Genomic DNA, 22,730 nt, shown 5'->3' with positions numbered 1-22,730 from the left:
GTTGGTTTGAAGCAAGCTATAGTTATCTTATTGATCTTAGTCAGGATACCAATAGGGTTCTTTAGTTTCAATTGACTTGCAAATAAACAAGAGAGCATGGATTAAATAATACTTATTATGCAGTAATGGAGAATATGTTGGAGTATTGGAGATGCTTTGTCTTCTGAATCTCTGCTTTTCCCCTGTCTTCTTTTTCACGCACGCAATGTTCCTCTTATGGCAAGCTGTGTGTTGGAGGATCACCGTTGTCAATGGCTACCATCCGTCCTCTCAGTGAAAATGGTCCAAATGCACTATCACCGCACGGCTAATCATCTGTCGGTTCTCGATCATGTCAGAATAGGATCCATTGATCCTTTTGCGTCAGACAAGGTTTAGACTTTCCGGATTCTCAAGGATGCTGCCAATGGATTCTACCTTATACCACAAAGATTTTGATTAAGGAATCTAAGAGATACTCATTCAATCTAATGTAGAATGGAGGTGATTGTCATGCACACGCTCATAGATTGAGAATGGTGATGAGTGTCACGGATCATCACCTTCTTCATATTGAAGTGCAAATGAACATCTTATATAGAAACAAGTGTGTTTGAATAGAAAATATAAATAATTACATTAATTCATCGAGACGCTGCAGAGCTCCTCACCCCCAACAATAGAGTTTAGAGACTCATGCCGTCAAAGAGTACAAAGTTCAGATCTAAAAATTTAATGAGATATAAAATAGGTCTCTAAAAGTTGTTTAAATACTAAACTAATAACCTAGGTTTACAGAAAATGAGTAAACTAAGATGGATAGTGCAGAAATCCACTTCTGGGACCTACTTGGTGTGTGCTGGGGATGGGGATGAGACTTAAGCTTCTCACGTGCTTGAGCTGTTTTGAAGTTAAACGTCAGGTTGTAACCTATTTCTGGCGTTTAACTCCAACTTGCAACCTGTTTCTGGCGTTCAATGCCAGAATGCAACATGGAACTGGCGTTAAATGCCCGTTTACGTCGTTTATCTTTGCGCAAAGTATGGACTATTATATATTGCTGGAAAGCCCTGGATGTCTACTTTTCAACACAATTGGACTTCTGTAGCTCCTAAAAATCCATTTCGAGTGCAAGGAGGTCAGAATCCAACAGCATCAGCAGTCCTTTTTCAGCCTGAATCAGATTTTTGCTCAACTCCTTCAATTTCAGCCAGAAAATACCTGAAATCATAGAAAAACACACAAACTATTAGTAAAATCCAGAAATATGAATTTTTCCTAAAAACTAATAAAAGTATACTAAAAACTAACGAAACATACTAAAATCTATATGAATTTACCCCCAAAAAGTGTATAAAATATCCGTTCATCACAACACCAAACTTAAACTGTTGCTTGTCCCCAAGCAACTAGATAAATAAAATAGGATAAAAAGAAATCAAGAAGCAATAATGTCTCAAAGTTTTAAGTGAAGCTCAAATTCTAATTAGATGAGCGGGACTAGTAGCTTTTTGCTTCCGAACAGTTTTGGCATCTTACTTTATCCTTTGAAATTCAGAATGATTGGCATCCATAGGAATTCAGAATTCATATAGTATTATTAATTCTCCTAGATTAGTATGTTGATTCTTGAACACAGCTACTTTATGAGTCTTGTCCGTGGCTCTAAGCACTTTGTTTTCCAGTATTACCACCAGATACATAAATGCCACAGACACATAATTGGGTGAACCTTTTCAAATTGTGACTTAGCTTTGCTAAATTCCCCAATTAGAGGTGTCCAGAGTTCTTAAGCATACTCTTTTGCCTTGGATCACGACTTTAACCACTCAGTCTCAAGTTTTTCACTTGGACCTACATGCCACAAGCACATGGTTAGGGACAGCTTGATTTAGCCGCTTAGGCCTGTATTTATTTCCTTGGGCCCTCCTATCCATTGATGCTCAAAGCCTTGGATCCTTTTTACCCTTGCCTTTTGGTTTAAAGGGCTATTGGCATTTTCTACCTCTTTTGTTTCTCTCTCTTTTTTTTTCACTGCTTTTTCTTGCTTCAAGAATCAATTTCATGATTTTTTTCAGATCAGCAATAATATTTCTCTTGTTCATCATTCTTTCAGGAGCCAACAATTTTAACATTCATAAAATTCAATATAAAAAATATGCACTATTCAAGCATTCATTCAGAAGACAAAAAGTATTACCAGCACATATAAATAATTAGAATTTTCCTTATTAAGAACTCGAAAAAAATATTGCCTCTTTATTCTAAAAATCTACTATTTTATTCATGTTTGATGATGATGAGAAAAATAAATTATAACTTAATTAGGGATAAAATCAAAATAGAAATACTAATTACTACTACTCCTATATAACTTCTAAGGTAACTTCCTAATAAGAACAATTATCACAGAGTTAAAGCTAAGATTAGGACTCAACAATCTTTATTTTGGGAAATGGATGATCTTCTAGTCTGTGGGGTGCTTGGTCCTTCAAGAGATAGCTTTTGACGCTTCAGTTCCTTCAAGTCACGCCTTTGCTCTTCTTGTTCCCCAAGCAGTTTACAAAGCATGCTATTTTGATTTTTCTGTTCTTCCTTTAGTTGATTTTCCCAGTATTCAATTTGAGGGATTTTCGGGAGGAATTCCTGTGCTTTCCTCTTGATGGGGTCGTCCTACACTTGTTGTCCTTCCATTGAATTTTTGGTGATTGGTCACTCAACTGAGATATACTCAGTTACTCCCATCTTCACCCCAGCATCTTTACATAGCATAGAGATTAAGCTTGGATAAGCCAATTTGGCATCTTTGGAGTTCTTGTTTGCAATTTTGTAAAGTTCACAAGAAATCAGCTGATGAACTTCCACTTCTTTTCCCAACATAATGCAATGGATCATTACTGCTCTTTTGATGGTGACTTTAGAGCGGTTGCTAGTGGGTAGTATAGAATGCCCAATAAAGTTCAGCCAGCCTCTGGCGACTGGTTTGAGATCTTCTCTCTTGAGTTGATTTGGGACACCCTTTGTGCTGGTTGTCCACTTGGTTTCAGGGAGGCATATGTCCTCTAGAATTTCGTCCAAGCCCTTATTTGTTCTCATTATTCTCCTGTTAAAGGAGTCTGGGTCATCTTTCAGCTGAGGTAGCTTAAAGACCTCCCTAATTTTGTCAGGATGAATATGAACAATCTTTCCTCTAACTAGAGTTTGATAGTCATAGAAGGCGGCTCCAGCTAATCTCTGCCAGTCTGTTTGCCATAAATTAGAGTAGAATTCCTGAACCATGTTCCTTCCCACCTTTGTTTCAGGATTAGCTAGGATTTCCCAGCTCCTGTTTCAAATTTGCTCTTGGATTTCTAGATATTCGTCTTCTTTCAGATCGAATTTAACTTCCGGGATCACTGACATTAGACCCATTATTTTGTAGTAATGGTCTGAATGTTCTTTGGTTAAGAACTTCCCTTGATTCCAAAGTGGTTTTGAAATATTCTCTTTCTTGCCTCTTGTAGTGGTTTGTTTTCCCTTAGGAGCCATGATCTTAGTGGGTATTGGCTTAGTGATCACGGATAAACACACCAAACTTAGAGGTTTGCTTGTCCTCAAGCAAAAGAAAGGAAAGGAGAGGGATAGAAGGAGACCCACTTTCGAATTGTGGAGGAGATGAGGGAGGCCGAACGTGGATTTAAAGGGAAGGGGTAGGTTTTCGAAAATTTTGAAAAAGATAAGATAGAAGATATGATTTGTAAAAGATAAGTATGATAGGAAAAAGATGTAATTTAAAATTGAAAAGTTATGAAAGATATTTGAAAAAGATAAATCTGAATTTAAAAAAAAAAAGATTTGGGATGAATTTGAAAAGATAATTGAGTTTTGAAAAAGATTTGAAAAGAAGTTGGAGAGGATTTGAAAAGGATTTGTGTTTATGAATTAAGATACATTTGATATCTTTGAAAAAGGGTTTGAAAAATTAGGATTAAAAATTTTTGGAATTGAAGTTGAAAGATGAGAGTTTGTAACATTTTTATGCAAGAAATCATGAATTGAAGCATGACAAATGGAAAAAAATTTGAGTTGAAAACGAATTCACCTCCTCCCCACAATCCTGGCGTTAAACGCCCAAACACTGCATGTTTTGGGTGTTTAACTCCCCTTTGTAGCTTCTCTTGGGCCTTTAATGCCCAGCTGTTGCTTCTGCCTGGCGTTAAATGCAAGGAACTCCTTTGTCAGTGGGTGTTTTTCTGAACGCCCAAGACTCTGTAAATCTGGCGTTAAACGCCCAGAAGATGCTTCTTTCTGGCGTTTAACGCCCAGATGGCTATCTCTACTGCCATTGAACGTCCAGTAGATGCTTCTTTTGGGCGTTCAACGCCCAAAATAGCTCTTACTGGCTTTTTCGCACCAGTGAGCTTCTTTTTGCTATTTTATCCTCTGAATCCCTCTGTAACTCTGTATCATTCACTGAAATGTATTATCTAAATTAAAATTACAAATAAAATAAACTCATGACTGGGTTGCCTCCCAGCAAGTGCTTCTTTATTGTCTTTAGCTGGACTATTGATGAGCGGATAATTTATACGCTTTTTGGCATTGTTTTTAGGTAATTTTTAGTAGGATCTAGCTACTTTTAGGTATGCTTTCATTAGTTTTTATGCTAAATTCACATTTCTGGACTTTACTATAAGTTTGTATATTTTTTTGTGATTTCAGGTATTTTCTGGCTGAAATTGAGGGATCTGAACAAAACTCTGATAAGAAGGCTGACAAAAGACTGCTGATGCTGTTGGATTCTGACCTTCCTGCACTCGAAATGAATTTTCTAGAGCTATAGAACTTCAAATGGTGCGCTCTCAACGGTGATGGAAAGTAGACATCCAGATCTTTCCAGAAATATATAATAGTCCATACTTTATTCGAGATTAGACGACGCAAACTGGCGCTCAACGCCAGTTCCATGCTGCATTCTGGAGTCAAACGCCAGAAACACGTCATGAACCAGAGTTGAACGCCAAAAACACGTTACAACTTGGCGTTCAACTCCAAGAGAAGCCTCTGCACGTGTAAAGCTCAAGCTCAGCCCAAGCACACACCAAGTGAGCCCCAGAAGTGGATTTCTGCATCAATTACTTACCTCTGTAAACCCTAGTAGCTAGTCTAGTATAAATAGGACATTTTACTATTGTATTAGACATCTTTGGATTTTTTTGGATTACCTTATGATCCTTTGATCATGTTCATGGGGGCTGGCCATTCGGCCATGCCTAGACCACCATCACTTATGTATTTTCAACGGTGGAGTTTCTGCACACCATAGATTAAGGGTGTGGAGCTCTGTTGTACCTCGAGTTTTAATGCAATTACTACTATTTTCTATTCAATTCAGTTTATTCCTGATCTAAGATATTCGTTGAACTTCACCATGATGAATGTGATGATTTGTGACACTCATCATCATTCTCACGTATGAACGCGTGACTGACAACCACCTCCGTTCTACCTTAGACCGAGCGCATATCTATTGGATTCCTTAATCAGAGTCTTCGTGGTATAAGCTAGAATTGATGGTGACATTCATGAGAATCCGGAAAGTCTAAACTTTGTTTGTGGTATTCCGAGTAGGATTCAGGGATTGAATGACTGTGACGAGCTTCAAACTCGCGATTGTTGGGCGTGAAGACAAACGCAAAAGAATCAATGGGTTCTATTCCGACATGATCGAGAACCGACAGATGACTAGCCGTGCTGTGACAGAGTATTTAGACCTTTTTCACTGAGAGGATGGGATGTAGCCATTGACAATGGTGATGCCCTACATACAGCTTACCATGGAAAGGAGTAAGAAGGACTGGATGAAGGTAGTAGGAAAGCAGAGATTCAGAAGGAGCACAGCATCTTCATACGCCTATCTGAAATTCCCATCAATGATTTACATAAGTATTTCTATCTTTATTTTCTGTTTATTTATTATTATTATTCGAAAACTCCATAACCATATATTATCCGCCTAACTGAGAATTTCAAGATGACCATAGCTTGCTTTATACCAACAATCTTTGTGGGATCGACCCTTACTCACGTAAGGTTTATTACTTGGACGACCCAGTGCACTTGCTGGTTAGTTGTGCGGATCACAAATTCGTGCACCAGTATTACTTGGATGACCTAGTGCACTTGCTGGTTAGTTGTGCGAGGTTGTGAAGAAAGTGCTGAGTTATAAACGCGCATACCAAGTTGAATGCCATTATTAGAGATCACAATTTTGCCCTCCAAGTTTTTGGCGCCGTTGCCGGGGATTGTTCGAGTTTAGACAACTCACGGTTCATCTTGTTGCTCAGATTAGGTAATTTTCTTTTTGTTTTATTTTCAAACATTTTTCAAAAATCTTTAAAAAAAAAAATTTACTTCTGTTTTCGAAAAAATTATTCTAAATTTTTAAGAATGAATTCTAGTGTTTCATGAAGCATGTTGTAGCCTGGTTGGCTGTAAAGCCATGTCTAAATTCTTTTGAACTGAGGCTTCCTCTTCACATGCTTGAACTATGTATGCTAGAGCTTGGCTGGCTATTAAGCCATGTCCAATTTCTGGACCGGAGCTTTAGACTAACATTGAAAGATTCCTAGAATTCTTATTAAAAATTTTGAATTTCTTATTTTATTTTGCCTATATGTTTTCGAAAAAATATACAAAAATCCAAAAAAAATTATAAAATCATAAAAATAAAAAATATTTTGTGTTTTTTGTTTGAGTCTAGAGTCAATTTTATGTTTGGTGTCAATTACATGTTTTTAAAATTCTTGCATTTTTCGAAAATTCATGCATTCATAGTGTTCTTCATGATCTTCAAGTTGTTCTTGGTAAGTCTTCTTGTTTGATCTTTGAATTTTCTTGTTTTCTGTCTTTTCTTGTTTTTCATATGTATTTTTCGTTTGTTAGAGTCCAAGCATTAAATATTTCTAAGTTTGCTGTCTTGAATGTTTTCTTTTCTTGAAAATTTTTCAAAAATAAGTCTTGATGTTCATCTTGATCTTCAAAGTGTTCTTAGTGTTCATCTTGACATTCATAGTGTTCTTGCATGCATTATGTGTTTGATCCAAAATTTTCATGTTTTGGGTCATATTTGTGTTTTTCTCTCTCATCATTAAAAATTCAAAAAAATAAAAAATATCTTTTCCTTTTTTTTCTCTCAAAATTTCGAAAATTTGAGTTGACTTAGTCAAAAAATTTTAAAATTAGTTAGTTCTTATAAGTCAAGTCAAATTTTCAATTTTAAAAATCTTATCTTTTCAAAATCTTTTTCAAAAATCAAATCTCTTTTACTTTTATCTTATGATTTCCGAAAATTTAAAACTATTTTTCAAAATCTTTTTCTTATTTTATTTCAAATTTTCGAAACTTAACTAACAAGTAATGTGATTGATTCAAAAATTTGAAGTTTGTTACTTTATTGTTAAGAAAAGGTTCAATCTTTAAATTCTAGAATCATATCTTTTAGTTTCTTGTTAGTCAAGTAATTAATTTTAATTTTAAAAATTAAATCTTTTTCAAAATATCTTTTCTATCATATCTTTTTCAAAATTTTATCTTTTTCAAAAATTTGATTTAAAAATATATTTTCTAACTTCTTATCTTTTCAAAATTGATTTTCAAATCTTTTTCAACTAACTAATTGTTTTGTTTTGTCTATTTCTTATCTTTTTCAAAACTACCTAACAACTTTTCTCTCTCTAATTTTCGAAAATACCTCCCTCTTTTTCAAAAAAAAATCTTTTTAATTAATTAATTGTTTTAAATTTTAATTTTAATTTTATTCTCCTTTAATTTTTCGAAAATTACTAACTATATTTTCAAAATTTATTTTCGAAAATTTCTCCCTCTCTCATCTTATTCTATTTATTTATTCATTCACTAACACTTCTCTTCATCTCAAGAATCTGCTCCTATCTTCACCCTTGTATTTGGATTCTTGACTCTTTTTCTTCACTCTTATTTCCTTTCTTCTTCTACTAACATAAAGGAATCTCTATACTGTGACATAGAGGATTCCTCTTCCTTTTCTATTCTCTTCTCTTTCACATGAGCAGTAACAAGGAAAAAGGCATTCTTATTGAAGCTGATCCGGAACCTGAAAGTACTCTGAAGAGGAAACTAAGAAAAGCTAAATTACAACAATCCAGAGACAACCTTACTGAAATTTTTGAACAAGAAAAGGATATGGCAGCTGAACCCAACAATAATAATGCAAGGAGGATGCTTGGTGATTATACTACACCTACTTCCAAGTTTGATGGAAGAAGCATCTCAATTCCTGCCATTGGAGCAAACAATTTTGAGCTGAAACCTCAACTAGTTGCTCTAATGTAACAAAACTGCAAGTTTCATGGACTTTCATCAGAAGATCCCTACCAGTTTTTAACTGAGTTCTTGCAGATCTGTGAGACTGTTAAGACTAATGGAGTAAATCCTGAAGTTTACAGGCTCATGCTTTTCCCTTTTGCTGTAAGAGATAGAGCTAGAACATGGTTGGACTCACAACCTAAGGATAGCCTGGACTCTTGGGATAAGCTGGTCACAGCTTTCTTGGTTAAATTCTTTCCTCCTTAAAAGCTGAGCAAGCTTAGAGTGGATGTTCAGACCTTCAAGCAAAAAGATGGTGAATCCCTCTATGAAGCTTGGGAAAGATACAAGCAGATGACCAAAAAGTGTCCTTCTGACATGTTTTTAGAGTGGACCATGATAGATATATTCTATTATGGTCTGTCTGAGTTTCCTAAGATGTCACTGGACCATTCTGCAGGTGGATCCATTGACCTAAAGAAAATGCCTGCAGAAGCTCAGGAACTTATTGAAATGGTTGAAAATAACCAATTCATCTACACTTCTGAGAGGAATTCCATGAATAATGGGACGCCTCAGAGGAAGGGAGTTCTTGAAATTGATGCTCTGAATGCCATATTAGCTTAGAACAAAATGTTGACTCAGCAAGTCAACATAATTTCTCAAAGTCTGAATGGATGGCAAAATGCATCCAACAGCACTAAAGAGGCATCTTCTGAAGAAGATGCTTATGATCCTGAAAACCCTGCAATGGCAGAGGTAAATTACATGGGAGAAGCCTTTGGCAACACCTATAACTCCTCATGGAGAAATCATCCAAATTTCTCATGGAAGGATCAATAAAAGCCTCAACAAGGCTTTAATAATGGTGGAAGAAATAGGCTCAGCAATAGCAAGCCTTATCCATCATCTTCTCAGCAACAGACAGAGAATTCTGAGCAGAGCACCTCTAACTTAGCAAACTTAGTCTCTGATCTGTCTAAGGCCACTTTAAGTTTTATGAGTGAAACAAGGTCTTCCATTAGAAATCTGGAGGCACAAGTGGCCCAGTTGAGTAAGAAAATCACTGAAACTCCTCCTAGTACTCTCCCAAGCAACATTGAAGAGAATCCAAAAAGAGAGTGCAAGGCCATTGACATAGTCAACATGGCCGAACCTAGAGAGGAAGGAGAGGACGTGAATCCCAATGAGGAAGACCTCATGGGACGTCTCTCAAGCAAGAAGGAGTTCCCTATTGAGGACCTAAAGGAATCTGAGGCTCATATAGAGACCATAAAGATTCCATTAAACCTTCTTCTACCATTCATGAGCTCTGAAAACTATTCTTCCTCTAAAGAGGATGATGATGTAACTGGAGAGCAAGTTGCTCAATATCTAGGAGCCATCATGAAGTTGAATGCCAAACTGTTTGGTAATGAGACTTGGGAAGGTGAACCTCCCTTGCTCATTAATAAACTAGATACTTGGATTCAGCAAATTTTACCTCAAAAGAGACAAGCTCCTGGCAAATTCTTAATACCATGTACCATAGGCACCATGACCTTTGAGAAGGCTCTGTGTGACCTAGGGTCAGGCATAAATCTTATGCCACTTTCTGTAATGGAGAAGCTGGGAATCATTGAGGTACAGCCTGCCATATTCTCATTGCAAATGACAGACAAGTTAGTAAGACAAGCTTATGGATTGGTAGAGGACGTGTTGGTAAAGGTTGAGGGCCTTTACATCCCTGCTGATTTCATAATCTTAGACAATAGGAAGGAGGAGGATGAATGCATCATCCTTGGAAGACCTTTCTAGCCACAGCAGAAGCTGTGATAGATATTAACAGAGGAGAATTAGTCCTTCAATTAAATGGGGACTACCTTGTGTTTAAGACCCAAGGGGGTTCTTCTTTAACAATGGAGAGGAAGCATGAAAAGCTTATCTCAGTACAGAGTCAAATAGAGCCCCCACAATCAAACTCTAAGTTTGGTGTTGGGAGGCCACAACCAAACTCTAAGTTTGGTGTTGAATCTCCACATCCAAACTCTAAGTTTGGTGTTGGAAGTCTACAACATTGACCTGATCACCTGTGAGGCTCCATGAGAGCCCACTGTCAAGCTAGTGACATTAAAGGAGCGCTTATTGGGAGGCATCCCAATTTTTATTTATCTTATTTTATTTGTCTTTTATTGTTCTTTTATGTTTTATTAGGTTCATGATCATGTGGAGTCACAACATAAATATTAAAATTAAAAACAGGATCAAAAACAGCAGAAGAAAAAGCACACCCTGGAGGAAGGGCTTACTGGCATTTAAACGCTAGTAAGGAGCATCTGGCTGGCGTTCAACGCCAGAACAGAGCATGGATCTAGCATTGAACGCAAGAAACAAGTAACATCCTGGCGTTTAAATGCCAGGAAAACACCCTGAGGAGAGCTGGCGCTGAACGCCAGAAACAAGCATGGAACTGGCATTCAACGCCAGAAACATGCTGTAAATGGGCGTTGAACGCCCAAAACAAGCATGAAGCTGGCGTTCAACACCAGAACCAAGCATCAATCTGGCGTTGAATGCCAAGATTGCATGAAAAGGGCGCTTTACACACCTCATTGGTGCAGGGATGTAAATCCTTGACACATCAGGATCTGTGGACCCCACAGGATCATCTTAGGATCTGTGGATCCCACAGGATCCCCACCTACCTCAACTCACCTTCTCTCCTCTTCACACAATCCAATAATACTCTTCCCCAAAACCCTTCACCAATCACCTCAATCTCTCTTCCCCATCACCTCTTCACCACTCACATCCTTCCACTCTTCCCCATAAACCCCACCTACCTTCAAAATTCAAAATCTCTTTTCCACCCAAACCCACCCTAAATAGCCAAACCTACTCCCTTTCCCTCCACTATATAAACCCCTCCATTCTTCTTCATTTTAACATGACACAACCCTCTCTTCTCCTCCTTGGCCAAAACACAACCCTCTCTCCCTCTCCTCCATATTTTCTTCTTCTTCATCTATTCTTTCTTCTCTTGCTCGAGGGCGAGCAATATTCTAAGTTTGGTGTGGTAAAAGCATAAGCTTTTTTTGTTTTTTCATAACCACCTATGGCACCTAAGACCAGAGAAACCTCTAGAAAAGGAAAAGGGAAGACAAAAACTTCCACCTCCGAGTCATGGGAGATGGAGAGATTCATCTCTAAAGCCCATCAAGACCACTTCTATGATGTTGTGGCCAAGAAGAAGGTGATCTCTGAGGTCTCTTTCAAACTCAATAAAAATGAGTATCCGGAGATCCGACATGAGATCCAAAGATGAAGTTGGGAAGTTCTGACCAACCCCATTCAACAAGTCAGAATCTTAATGGTTCAAGAATTCTATGCCAATGCATGGATCACTAGGAACCATAATCAAAGTGTGAACCCGAATCCAAATAATTATCTTACAATGGTTCAGGAAAAATACATAGATTTCAGTCCGAAAAATATAAGGTTGGCGTTTAACTTGTCCATGATGCAAGGAGATGCACGCCCCTACACAAGAAGGGTCAACTTTGATCAAAGGTTAGACCAAGTCCTTATGGACATATGTGTTGAAAGAGCTCAATGGAAAAGAGACTCCAAAGGCAAGCCAGTTCAATTAAGAAGACTGGACCTCAAGCCTATGGCTAGAGGATGGTTGGAGTTCATCCAACGCTCCATCATCCCCATTAGCAACCGATCCAAAGTTACTGTGGATCGGGCCATCATGATCCATAGCATCATGATTGGAGAGGAAGTAGAAGTTCATGAAGTCATCTCCCTTGAATTCTACAAAATAGCCGAAAAGCCCTCTACCTTGGCAAGGCTAGCTTTTCCTCATCTTATTTGCCATCTATGCTACTCAGCTGGAGTTATCATAGAAGGAGACGTCCTCATTGAAGAGGACAAGCCCATCACTAAGAAGAGGATGGAGCAAACAAGAGAGCCCACTCATGGATCCCAAGAGACGCATGAGGAAGCTCATCACCAAGGAATTCCGGAGATGCCTCAAGGGATGCACTTTTCTCCCAACAACTATTGGGAACAACTCAACACTTCTCTAGAAGACTTGAGTTACAATATGGATCAATTAAGGGTGGAACATCAAGAACACTCCATCATTCTCCATGAAATTAGAGAAGATTAAAGAGCAATGAGGGAGGAGCAACAAAGGCAAGGAAGAGACATAGAAGAGCTCAAGGACATCATTGGTTCTTCAAGAAAAAAGCGCCACCATCACTAATGTGGACTCATTCTTTGTTCTTATTTCTCTGTTTTTTGATCTTTAAGCTTTATGCTATCTATGTTTGTATCATTATTACATGATCATTAGTATGTAGTAACTATGTCTTAAAGCTATGAATAATTCCATGAATCCTTCACCTTTCTTAAATGAAACATGTTTTTAATACAAAAGAACAAGAATAACATGAGTTTCAAATTTATCCTTGAATTTAGTTTAATTATATTGATGTGGTGACAATACTTTTTGTTTTTGAATGAATGCTTGAACAGTGCATATTTTTTATCTTGTTGTTTATGAATGTTAAAATTGTTGGCTCTTGAAAGAATGATGAACAAAGAGAAATGCTATTGATAATCTGAAAAATCATGAAATTGATTCTTGAAGCAAGAAAAAGCAGTGAATAGAAAAAGCTTGTGAAAAAAAAAGAGAGAAAAAAAGTGGCAAAAAAAATAATAGAAAGAAAATGAAAAAGCAAGCAGAAAAAGCCAATAGCCCTTAAAACCAAAAGGCAAGGGTAAAAAGGATCTAAGGCTTTGAGCATCAATGGATAGGAGGGCCCAAGGAAATAAAATCCAGGCCTAAGCGGCTAAATCAAGCTGTCCCTAGCCATGTGCTTGTGGCATGCAGGTCCAAGTGAAAAGCTTGAGGCTGAGTGGTTAAAGTCGTGATCCAAAGCAAAAAGAGTGTGCTTAAGAGCTATAGACACCTATAATTGGGGACTTTAGCAAAGCTGAGTCACAATCTGAAAAGGTTCACCCAGTTATGTGTCTGTAGTATTTATGTATCCGGTGGTAATACTGGAAAACAAAGTGCTTAGGGCCATGACCAAGACTCATAAATGTAGCTGTGTTCAAGAATCAACAAACTTAACTAGGAGAATCAATAACACTATTTGAAATTCTAAGTTCCTAGAGATGCCAATCATTCTAAACTTCAAAGGATAAAGTGAGATGCCAAAACTGTTCAGAAGCAAAAAGCTACAAGTCCCGCTCATCTAATTAGAATTAATATTCATTGATATTCTGAGCTTTATAGTATATTCTCTTTTTTTTATCCTAATTGTTTTTCAGTTGCTTGGGGACAAGCAACAATTTAAGTTTGGTGTTGTGATGAGCGGATAATTTATACGCTTTTTGGCATTATTTTTAGGTAATTTTTAGTAGGATCTAGCTACTTTTAGGTATGTTTTCATTAGTTTTTTTGCTAAATTCATATTTCTAGACTTTACTATGAGTTTGTGTGATTTTTCTGTGATTTCAGGTATTTTCTGGCTGAAATTGAGGGATCTGAGCAAAACTCTGATAAGAAGGCTGACAAAGGACTGCTGATGCTGTTGGATTCTGACCTCCCTGCACTCAAAATGGATTTTCTGGAGTTACAAACTTCAAATGGTGCGCTCTCAACGGCGTTGGAAATTAGACATCCAGAGCTTTCAGCAATATATAATAGTCCATACTTTATTTGATATTAGATGACACAAATTGGCTCAACGCCAGTTCCATGCTGCATTCAGGAGTCAAACGCCAGAAACACGTCATGAACTAGAGTTGAATGCCAAAAACACGTTACAACTTGGCGTTCAACTCCAAGAGAAGCCTCTGCACGTGTAAAGCTCAAGCTCAGCCCAAGCACACACCAAGTGGGCCCCGGAAGTGGATATCTGCATCAATTACTTACCTCTGTAAACCCTAGTAGCTAGTCTAGTATAAATAGGACATTTTACTATTGTATTAGACATCTTTGGATTTTTTTGGATTACCTTATGATCCTTTGATCACGTTCATGGGGGGGCTGGCCATTCGGCCATGCCTAGACCACCATCTCTTATGTATTTTCAATGGTGGTGTTTCTGCACACTATAGATTAAGGGTGTGGAGCTCTGCTGTACCTCGAGTTTTAATGCAATTACTACTATTTTCTATTCAATTCAGTTTATTCCTGCTCTAAGATATTCGTTGCACTTAACAATGACGAATGTGATGATCCGTGACACTCATCATCATTCTTACCTATGAACGCGTGACTGACAAGAGACTTCGTGGTATAAGCTAGAATTGATGGCGGCATTCATGAGAATCCGAAAAGTCTAAACCTTGTCTGTGGTATTCCGAGTAGAATTCAGGGATTGAATGACTTTGACGAGCTTCAAACTCGCGATTGTTGGGCGTGATGACAAACGCAAAAGAATCAATGGATTCTATTCCGACATGATCGAGAACCGACAGATGACTAGCCGTGCCATGACAGAGCATTTGGACTTTTTTCACTGAGAGAATGGGATGTAGCCATTGACAATGGTGATGCCCTACATACAGTTTGCCATGGAAAGGAGTAAGAAGGATTGGATGAAGGTAGTAGGAAAGCAGAAATTTAGAAGGAGCACAGCATCTTTATACGCCTATCTGAAATTCCCATCAATGATTTACATAAGTATTTGTATCTTTATTTTCTGTTTATTTATTATTATTATTCGAAAACTCCATAACCATATATTATCCACCTAACTGAGAATTTCAAGATGACCATAGCTTGCTTCATACCAACAATCTCCGTGGGATCGACCCTTACTCACGTAAGGTTTATTACTTGGACGACCCAGTGCACTTGCTGGTTAGTTGTGTGAGGTTGTGAAGAAAATGTTGAGTTATAAACGTGCATACCAAGTTGAATGCCATTATTAGAGATCACAATTTTGCCCACCAACTATTACTGAGCTTTAATCAAGTCTCATTTTTGAGCAATCTTGCTCAAAATTACTTTCAAGATAATGTTTGACTCTCTGTCCATTAACAATGAACTTTTTGTTAGAATCATTATCCTGATGCTCTATGTAACCATATGGTGACACACCTGTAATCACATATGGTCCTTTCCACTGGGATTTCAATTTCCCGGGTAATAATCTGAGCATAGAATTAAACAGCAGAACTTTCTACCCCGACTTAAAGACTCTGGATGACAGCTTCTTGTCATGCCATCTTTTTGCTTTCTCTTTGTAAATTTTTGCATTTTTGAAAGTATTGAGTCTGAATTCCTCTAGCTCATTTAACTGGAGCAATCGTTTTTCTCCAGCTAACTTGGCATCAAGGTTTAGGAATTTGGTTGCCCAGTAGGCCTTATGTTCCAGTTCCGCTGGCAAGTGACAGGCTTTTCCATACACAAGCTGGTATGGAGAGGTCCCTATAGGAGTCTTGAATGCTGTTTTGTATGCCCACAGAGCATCATCCAAGCTTCTTGCCCAATCCCTTCTATGGTTAATCACAGTCCGTTCCAGGATTCTTTTAAGTTCTCTATTAGAGACTTCAGCTTGCCCATTTGCCTGTAGATGATATGGAGTGGCCACCCTGTGGCTAACTCCATATCGAACCAAAGCAGAGTAAAACTATTTATTGCAGAAATGAGTGCCCCCATCAATGATTAGTACTCTAAGGATACCAAATCTGCTGAAGATCTGTTTCTGGAGAAATTTCAGCACTGTCTTAGTATCATTAGTGGGTGTTGCAATAGCTTCCACCCATTTGGATACATAATCCACTGCCACCAGAATATAAGTGTTTGAGTATGATGGTGGAAAAGGCCCCATGAAGTCAATACCCCATACATCAAACAACTCAATCTCCAAGATCCCTTATTGAGGCATGGCATAACTGTGAAGTAGATTACCAGATCTTTGGCAACTGTCACAATTAAGTACAAACACTCGGGAGTCTTTATAAAGAGTAGGCCAGTAGAAGCCACATTGGCGGACTCTTGTGGCTGTTCGCTCACTTCCAAAATGTCCTCCATACTGTGATCCATGGCAGTGCCAGAGGATCTTCTGTGCTTCTTCTTTAGGCACACATCTACGGATTACTCCGTCTGCACATCTCTTGAAGAGATATGGTTCATCCCAAAGATAGTACTTTGCATCCGTGATCAATTTCTTTGATTGCTGCCTAATGTACTCTTTGGGTATGAATCTCACTGCCTTGTAGTTTGCAATGTCTACAAACCATGGCACTTCCTGGATGGCAAAGAGTTGCTCATTTGGAAAGTTTTCAGAGATCTCAATAAGAAGGAGGGACGCCCCTTCTACTGGTTCTATTCGGGACAGGTGATCTGCTACTTGGTTCTCTGTCCCTTTTCTGTCTCTTATTTCTATATCAAACTCTTGCAGAAGTAACACCCATCTGATGAGTCTGGGTTTTGAATCTTGCTTTGTGAGTAGATATTTAAGAGTAGCATGGTCAGTGTACACAATCACTTTTGATCCTACAAAATAAGATCTGAACTTGTCAATAGTGTAAACCACTGCAAGTAACTCTTTTTCTGTGGTTGTGTAGTTCTTCTGTGCGTCATTTAAAACACGACTGGCATAATAAATGACATGCAAAAGCTTGTCATGCCTTTGTCCCAACACTGCACCAATGGCATGGTCACTGGCATCACACATTAGTTCAAATGGTAATGTCCAGTCTGGTGCAGAGATGACTGGTGCTGTAACCAGCTTAGCTTTCAGAGTCTCAAACGCCTGCAGACACTCCTTATCAAAGATAAATGGCATGTCAGCAGCTAGCAGATTACTCAGAGGTTTGGCGATTTTTGAAAAATCTTTTATAAATCTCCTATAGAATTCTGCATGCCCTAGAAAGCTTCTGATTGCCTTAACATTGGCAGGTGGTGGTAATTTTTCAATTACCTCTACCTTAGCTTGATCCACCCCTATTCTCTTGTTCGAAATTTTATGTCCAAGGACAATTCCTTCAGTCACCATAAAGTGACACTTCTCCCAGTTTAAAACTAGGTTAGTCTCTTGGCACCTCTTTAGAACAAGTGCTAGATGGTCAAGACAGGAGCTGAATGAGTCTCCAAATACTGAAAAGTCATCCATGAAGACTTCCAGAAATTTTTCCACCATATCAGAGAAAATAGAGAGCATGCACCTTTAAAAGGTTACAGGTGCATTGCACAGACCAAATAGCATCCTTCTGTATGCAAACACTCCGAATAGACATGTGAATGCTATTTTCTCTTGATCTTGGGGGTCTACTGCAATTTGATTATAACCTGAATATCCATCCAGGAAGTAGTAGTACTCATGACCTACTAGTCTTTCTAGCATTTGGTCTATGAATGGTAAAGGAAAATTATCTTTTCTGGTAACTGTATTGAGCCTTCTATAATCAATACACATACGCCACCCTGTAACTGTTCTTGTAGGAACCAGTTCTTTTTTTTATTATGAACCACTGTCATGCGACCCTTCTTAGGGACGACTTGGACAGGGCTTACCCAGGGGCTATCAGAAATAGCATAAATAATCCCAGCCTCTAGTAATTTAGTGACCTCCTTCTGCACCACCTCATTTATGGCTGGATTCAGCCGCCTCTGTGGTTGAACCACTGGCTTAGCATCACCCTCCAATAGGATCTTGTGCATGCATCTGGCTGGGTTAATGCCCTTTAGATCACCGATGGACCACCCAAGAGCTATCTTGTGTGTCCTTAGCACTTGAATTAGTGCTTCCTCTTCCTGTAGTTCTAAGGTAGAGCTTATGATTACAGGAAAGGTATCACCTTCTCCCAGAAATGCATATTTCAGGGATGGTGGTAATGGTTTGAGATTGGGTTTGGGAGGTTTCTCCTCTTCCTGAGGGGTTTTCAGAGGTTTTATTATTTTCTCTGGTTTCTCCAGATCAGGCTGAGCATCTTTAAAGATATCCTCTAGCTCTGATTCGAGACACTCAGTCATATTGACCTCTTTTACCAGAGAGTCAATAATATCAATGCTCATGCAGTCATTTGGGGTGTTTGGATGCTTCATAGCTTTGACAACATTCAACTTAAACTCGTCCTCATTGACTCTCAGGGTTACTTCCCCTTTTGGGACGTCAATGAGGGTTCGTCCAGTTGCTAGAAAAGGTCTTCCTAGAATGAGAGTTGCACTCTTGTGCTCCTCCATTTCCAGCACCACAAAGTCAGTGGAAAAGGCAAATGGCCCAACTTTGACAATCATGTCTTCAATCGCTCCTGATGGGTATTTAATGGAGCCATCAGCAAGTTGGAGACATATCCGGGTTGGTTTGACTTCTTCAGTCAAACCAAGCTTTCTGATAGTAGATGTAGGTATTAGGTTGATACTTGCCCCAATATCACAAAGAGCTTGCTTGGTACAAGTACCCTCTAATGTGCATGGTATCATAAAGCTTCCGGGATCTTTAAGCTTCCCAGGTAAGCTTTTCAAAATGACTGCACTGCATTCTTCAGTGAGGTAAACTTTTTCAGTTTCCCTCAAATCCTTCTTATGACTTAATATCTCTTTCATGAACTTAGCATAAGAGGGTATTTGCTCAAGTGCCTCTACAAACGGGATCTTTATTTCAAGAGTCCTGAGATAGTCTGCAAAGCGGGCAAATTGCTTATCCTGTTTCGCTTGGCAGAGTTTCTGAGGATAAGGCATTTTGGCTTTGTATTCCTCAACCTTAGTTGCTGTAGGTTTATTTCCTATAGATGTGGGTTGAGAAGCCTTTTCAGAGGGGTTGCTATCAGCACTTGTATGTGTCTGATCCCCCACTGGCATTTGAATGCCAAGGGTGGAAGCTGGAGTGGCGTTAGACGCCAACTTCTTACCTATTTCTGGCGTCTGAACGCCAGAACTGTGCTTGCTTTGGGTGTGCCAATTCCTTGCCTGTTTCTGGCATTTGAATGCCAGGACTGAGCATGGGTTGGGCGTTCAATGCCAGTTCTCCATCTTTTTCTGGCGTTTGAGCGCCAGAATTATTCCTCTCTGGGCTCTTACTATCCTCAGAGGGATTTTGGGTAGCAGTTTGTTCATTTCTTGGCTTCCTGCTGCCTTGAAGTGAGGTATTTAATGTTTTTCCACTTCTTAATTGAACTGCTTCGCATTCTTCTGTTATTTGTTTTGATAACTACTGTTCTATTTGCTTCAACTGCACTTCTATATTCATATTAGCCATTCTTGTGTCTTGTAGTATCTCCTTGAATTCGGCTAACTGTTTTGTTAGAAAATCTAATTGCTGGTTGAATTCAGCAACTTGTTCTGCAGGACTGAGTTCAGCAGTTACTATTTTAGCCTCTTCTTTCATGGAAGATTCACTGTTTAGGTACAGATACTGATTTCTGGAAACTGTATCAATGAGCTTTTGAGCTTCCTCAATTGTCTTTCTCATATGTATAGATCCACCAGTTGAGTGGTCTAGAGAAATCAGTTTTCTCTGTAAGCCCATAATAGAAGGTGTCTAACTGCACTCACTTTGAAAATATTTCTGAGGGGCATTTTCTTAGCATCTCTCTGTATCTCTCCCAGGCATCATAAAGAGACTCATTATCTCCTTGTTTAAAGCCTTGGATTCTCATCCTTAGCTGTGTCATCCGTTTTCGATGGAAATATTGATTCAGGAATTTTTCTGACAGCTATTTCCATGCCCTTATGCTAGCCTTAGGTTGGTTATTTAACCACCTCTTAGCTTGGTCTTTTGCAGCAAATGAAAATAGTAATAATCTGTAGACATCCTGATTTACTTCCTTATCATGTATTGTGTCAGTAATTTGTAAAAACTGTGCCAGAAACTCTGTAGGTTCTTTCTGTGAAAGACCGGAATACTGGCAACTTTGCTACACCATGATAATGAGCTGAGGATTTAACTCAAAACTACTGACTCCGATGGAGGATATACAGATACTACTCCCATATGAAGCAGTAGTGGGGTTAGCATATGACCCCAGAGTCCTTCTGGACTATTCATTTCCACTTAGGTCCATAATGGAGAAAGGGAGATGATGTGGATTTATTTTATTTATTTTATTATATTAAAAAAAATTTTCGAAATAATAAAATAAAGTAAAATAAAAACTAAAATAAAAAACAAAAATAAAAAAATTTAAAAATATTTTATGAAGATTTTTGAAAAAGTGAGGAGAGAGAAAGTGGTTAGGATATTTTTGAAAAAGATATGATTTGAAAAAATTTGACCAAGTCAACCCAAGTAATTCGAAAATTATGAGAAATTAAAGGAAAAGATATTTTTTATTTTTGAAATTTATGATGAAAGAGAAAAACATAAAAGACACAAGACTTAAAATTTTTAGATCTAATGCTCCTTATTTTCAAAAATTTTGGAGGGAAAACACTAAGGAACACCAAACTAAAAAATTTTAAGATCAAAACACAAAGAAGACTCAAGAACACTTTGAAGACTCACAAGAACAACGAGAACAAAAGATAGAACACCAAACTTAAATTTTTAGAAAACCACAATAAGATTTTCGAAAATTAAAGAAAGATTAACAAAAAAACACCAAACTTAAAGTTTGGCACAAGATTTAATCAAAGAAAAATTATTTTTTTAAAAATTTTAAAAAGAAGATAGCCAATTACCAAGAACATAAACACAACTCTCTAGCCAATCGAGCTATATATTTAACGTGTTTTAATAGGGTATTTTTGGTATAAAAATTTTTTTGAAAACTAAAAATTTTGAAAATGCACAAGAAAAACAAGAAAAGACATAAAACAAGACAAACCAAAGATCAAACAAGGAAAATAGACAAGAACAAATTGAAGATCAAGGATGAACAAAGAACATGCAATTGACACCAAACTTAGAGCATGACACTAAACTCATAGAAAAACTTAAAAATTAATAAAGAAAAATAAATTTTTTGAAAAAATATTTTTGAAAGGAAAATAAAAGACTCTGACCCAAAAGACAAAATCTTTCTAATCTAAGCAACAAAATAAATCGTCAGTTGTTCAAACTCAAACAATCCCCGGCAACAGTGCCAAAAATTTGGTGCACGAAATTGTAATCACACTTTTGCAATCCACACAACTAACCAGTAAGTGCACTGGATCGTCCAAGTAATACTTTACGTGAGTAAGGGTCGAATCCCACGGAGATTGTTGGTTTGAAGCAAGCTATAGTTATCTTATTGATCTTAGTCAGGATACCAATATAGTTCTTTAGTTTCAATTGACTTACAAATAAAAAAGAGAGCATGGATTAAATAATACTTATTATGCAGTAATGGAGAATATGTTAGAGTATTGGAGATGCTTTATCTTCTGAATCTCTGCTTTTCCCCTGTCTTCTTTTTCACGCACGCAATGTTCCTCATATGGCAAGCTGTGTGTTGGAGGATCACCGTTGTCAATGGCTACCATCTGTCGGTTCTCGATCATGTCGGAATAGGATCCATTGATCCTTTTGCGTCTGTCACTACGCCCAACACTCACGAGTTTGAAGCTCGTCACAGTCATCCAATCCCTGAATCCTACTCAGAATACCACAGACAAGGTTTAGACTTTCCGGATTCTCAAGGATGCTGCCAATGGATTCTAGCTTATACCACGAAGATTCTGATTAAGGAATCTAAGAGATACTCATTCAATCTAATGTAGAACGGAGGTGATTGTCAGGCACACGTTCATAGGTTGAGAATGGTGATGAGTGTCACGGATCATCACCTTCTTCATATTGAAGTGCAAATGAACATCTTAGATAGAAACAAGCGTGTTTGAATAGAAAACAAAAATAATTGCATTAATTCATCGAGACGCTATAGAGCTCCTCACCCCCAACAATAGAGTTTAGAGACTCATGCCGTTAAAGAGTACAAAGTTCAGATCTAAAAATGTCATGAGATACAAAATAGGTCTCTAAAAGTTGTTTAAATACTAAACTAGTAACCTAGGTTTACAGAAAATGAGTAAACTAAGATGGATAGTGTAGAAATCCACTTTTGGGGCCCACTTGGTGTGTGCTGGGGCTGAGACTTAAGCTTCTCACATGCCTGAGCTGTTTCTGGAGTTAAACGTCAGGTTGTAACCTATTTCTGGCGTTTAACTCCAACTTGCAACCTGTTTCTGGCGTTCAACGCCAGAATGCAACATGGAACTAGCGTTAAACACCCGTTTACGTCATTTATCTTCGTGCAAAGTATGGACTATTATATATTTCTGGAAAGCCCTGAATGTCTACTTTCCAACCCGATTGAGAGTGCGCCAATTGGACTTCTGTAGCTCCAAAAAATTCATTCCGAGTGCAGGGAGGTCAGAATCCAACAACATCAGCAGTCCTTTTTCAGCCTGAATAAGATTTTTGCTCAACTCCTTCAATTTCAGCCAGAAAATACCTGAAATCACAGAAAAACACACAAACTCATAGTAAAGTCCA

General features: G+C 38.0%; 1 protein-coding gene and 1 non-coding gene across 2 annotated transcripts in view; both read right to left on the bottom strand.

The window, feature by feature from the left end:
• The window catches only part of LOC127740536 (DNA repair protein recA homolog 3, mitochondrial-like), a 30,646-nt gene that overhangs the window by 3,602 nt on the left and 4,314 nt on the right, over positions 1 to 22,730 (bottom strand). The gene's annotated exons all lie outside the window — the stretch shown is intronic.
• LOC127740978 (small nucleolar RNA R71) lies at positions 8,581 to 8,684 on the bottom strand. The gene has a single exon (XR_008001833.1). It is a non-coding gene; the product is annotated as a small nucleolar RNA R71 (small nucleolar RNA).

The sequence above is a fragment of the Arachis duranensis genome, chromosome 7, assembly GCF_000817695.3.
Source record: "Arachis duranensis cultivar V14167 chromosome 7, aradu.V14167.gnm2.J7QH, whole genome shotgun sequence".
In the NCBI taxonomy this organism is placed as follows: Eukaryota; Viridiplantae; Streptophyta; class Magnoliopsida; order Fabales; family Fabaceae; genus Arachis; species Arachis duranensis.
This window is presented reverse-complemented; position numbering and strand designations above follow the sequence as displayed.